At 36.1% G+C, this 3,717-nt stretch overlaps 1 pseudogene; it reads left to right on the forward strand.

The window, feature by feature from the left end:
• The first annotated feature begins 2,897 nt into the window (after positions 1–2,897).
• The window catches only part of LOC102875337, a 3,817-nt pseudogene continuing 2,997 nt past the window's right edge, over positions 2,898–3,717 (forward strand).

Consider the following 3,717-nt stretch of genomic DNA (forward strand, 5'->3'; position numbering starts at 1 on the left):
AGTATAAGAGATGAAGTTTCATCTTCTTTGCCTCTCAGTTCTTTAATTAGTACATGTTTACTACTCTATGATCAAGCAATCTTGGCATGAAAAATTTAATATATTTTCTTTTTCTGCTGTAGATTTTAATACTATTTTAGGCAGTGATGTTATAGTCCACATAGTGAAGAACCTTTAAAAATTGTAGAGAGGATTTTAGGGGTTTTCAATATTTTACTTTAATTTATGTAAATTTCTCAAAACACATAAGTTCTTACTGTTCAATGATTTATATTTCAAATTTTCTAGAATTTGAAAAACACTCCTTTCCAATAAGTGAGATAAATTAAACGTAATCCTAAAAGAATCTAGACCATTCCTTTTTAGTCCTACAAGAAATAGGCCAATTTTTATATTTTGTCTTTACCCCTTTACTATAATGAAAAGAAATACTTTAGTTATATCTTTTTATACAGTTTCAAAATTAAGTATTACATTAATGATTATAACTAAATTATCTTATGAAATAGCCATATAATTACCTCATTTGTAGAATAATCATAAATATAAAACCTGAAAATCTGATACAGTGAACAATCATGAATGTATATTAATAAAATGATGAAAGCTGGAAAAGTTCTAAGCAAAATAAGGATCAACTTGATTTATTACATAATTGAACCCCTGGCAAACAGCATATATCAGGAACTTGAAAAAAGAAAACTCCCAACTCCTTTGGATTTTATTTATAAAATCAGACTAAGTCTAATTACAAAGATTTTTTAATGTCCTGGATTGTTTGCGGAGGTCTCACAAGATACTGTAGTCTTCTCTTTACCTTCCGGGATGACTCTATTGCTTCTAAAGGGCTGATTAACATCTTAAAAAAAGGGGTCTTTCTTCAGACCTCTAGAACTTTGGCATTTGTATAAATTCTCTGTGGTCTTCTGCCTTATTTTTCAGTCCGCTCATGGAAGTTAATTAAAATGGCAGGGCTATCAGTAAATGGCAATATTTGAGAAGTTGAACATTAATGATTGACGTGATAAAAAGCAGAATTAAGTCTCTGAGGCTGGTTATTAGCCAACCCATAACTTACTCTCATTGAGTTTTAACTGCTAGATTGTAATTATCACTGTGACTCCTTAACAATATTTATTGACTGCTCACTTGAATGTAATTCTGTATTTTGCTCTTTGTTAACTAATTTGAATACTGTTTTAGAAACCTTCATGTTAGAACAGTGGTTGGTAGAACTTCATTTATACACATGCAAATATGAATCACTCAGAGACGTGATATTTATTACAGTATACATTTTGTAGTCACAATGTCTGATAAGTTTTTGTTAAATAAGTACAGGAAAACCTGTGGGAGTCAGAACTCTAGTGGGATTCCTATCTTTATCTGGGTCTCCAGTTTTCTGCCTTTAACAGGCTGCACCTGATCCAGCCTGAAGTCTTCACAATTACTCTGCATTTAAAGAGGTGGATAGTAACTAAGGATGACAGAAGAAGAATAGATCCCTTTGAGCTGTGGTGCATGAACATACCCGTGGGCTGCCAGGAGAACAAACAGATCTGTCCTGGAGAGGGTGAAAGCTGATCCCTGTAGGCAAGGATTTTTAAGCTTGGTTCACATACTTTGGATGTGGCCAGGAGGGATCAGTCCTTGGAGAAGGAGACATCATGCTATGAAGGGTGGAGGGACAGTGAAGGAGGGGAAGACCCAGGATGAAAGAGATTGACTCAATGACTGGAGAAAAGAGATTAGGTTTGCCGGAGATGATGAGAGTGGCTCAGGATAGGGCGAATGTACCATAGGCTTGCTGTGAGTCGCAGGTGACTTGATGGCATATGACTACAGTCTTTCAGTTGTTCTGCTCACTTTAGTAGAAGATAGATAGTTAAATAGGTTAGTGGATAAGTACTTGAATGTTTTTTCTCTTCCGGGTTTCTTTTTACAATAATCATGGCTTTAAGTGATAGGAAAATTACATAGATTGTTCAAATATTCACTTAACTATTACAAACTTTATTGACCTTTCAGTTTGCTGGATACCTCTCTAAGGGCCTTACAAATATTAAATAAATTCAGTTTCATGAAAGTACTAGGAAGTTTTTATTGTTATGGACCCCTTAATCTGAACCAACTCACTGCTGACCCTCCAGCGGGTTTTCAGAGGCAGTAAATCGCGTGGGAGGTGATTTCTCATCTTTCCCCCTTGGAATAGCTGATGAATTCAAACCATGTGCCTTTGTGTTGGCATCATAACTTCTTATTAGCTCAAGCAGTTGACTCCAAACTGTCTGTAATTTTGACCTATAAATTATTATTATAAAAAATTATTATAAGGTCATTCCACAACAAACCATACTTTAGTACAATTATGTCTCCTTGACTGCAGGCAGAATCAGAAAGTTGTTTCTATTCAATAAAATATGACAAAGGTGATAGTATATTCATTATTGTGATGATACTATGTTGCATACGACACCATGTTAGGTGACCAGACCACAGAATGTTTCGTGAAGCTACCATCTTGCAAAAGGATCCCATGACAAGATTTGAGAGTGATTTCTGTATGTCAGTAGAGCTAGCTTGCAGCAAGAGAATGGAAAGATCAATCCAGTAAATGTGAATAATTGATTTTTTTAATAGCCATGTTAATGAAACATGCACTGCAATCCCAGAAGCATGTGGTTAAAATCTCACCAGCTGCTCTACTTGACAAGGGTGGGCAGTCTCTTCCGCTGTGATTGCTGCCTCTGAAAAACCACTGGAGGTTTGTTCTCAGCTATGTGTTCTAGCTCCGTGGCACACAGCATCAGCAGCAGCATATAAATACAACTGGAGGAGGACTTTGAACTCCAGAAAACACTGTTGAGCCTTGATTACAGACTGTAAACGTTTGAAGAATGACCCAGCCAAACGTGCCCAGACATCTGGCTCACAGAAATTATGAGGTAATAAGTGCATGTTGCTTCAGCAACAAAATGTTGGGTCATTTGTTATAAGCGATGGATCATGACTGTAATTATGAGTATTGTTGTTGTTGTTGTGTGTCATCTAGTGTGTAGTTTTCAGAGTGACTTCATGAATAGCAGATTGGACCTTGGCCCCACCCTCTTCCATGTTCATGATATCTGACAAGCTCTGACCTGTTGTTTCAGTCATAGTCACGTCGTGGTCAGGGTCTATCTCTATTTCCCTGACCCTCCGCCTTTCCCAACAAGAAGTCATTTTCCAAGAACTGGCCTCTTCTGACAACATGCCCAAAATATTGTGAGATGGTTTCAAAATAGTTTTCTCTAATGAGCACCCTAGTTGTGCTCCTTTCAAGATAGACTTATGCCTTCTTTTGGCAGTTCATGGGATATTCTTACTCTCTGCCAGCATCATACTGGAAAGGCATTAGTTCTTCAGTCTCCCTTATGTTCATTGTTGGGTTTTTAGATGCATGTTTGTTGTTAGGTGCTATTGTGTTTAGATGGTTAGTTGAATCATTACCCATATAACTATTACTACACTTTCTCCAGATGCTGTAGAGTTTGAAATGATATATCAAGAACAAAATTGACTGGTTTGAAATTTTTACTGTAATTGGTTATGAAAAATTCTCTATTATATAGGGTTGAAGGCAAATTTTAAAATATATGGATATCAAATAATTTGTTACTGTTTTAAATTAATCTTAACTAAGAGCAATGGTGTCTCTCTGGAGACTAAGGTGTGTCT

This window comes from Elephantulus edwardii, unplaced genomic scaffold, assembly GCF_000299155.1.
Source record: "Elephantulus edwardii isolate Elephantulus edwardi_28Jun2011 unplaced genomic scaffold, EleEdw1.0 scaffold00022, whole genome shotgun sequence".
NCBI lineage: Eukaryota > Metazoa > Chordata > Mammalia > Macroscelidea > Macroscelididae > Elephantulus > Elephantulus edwardii.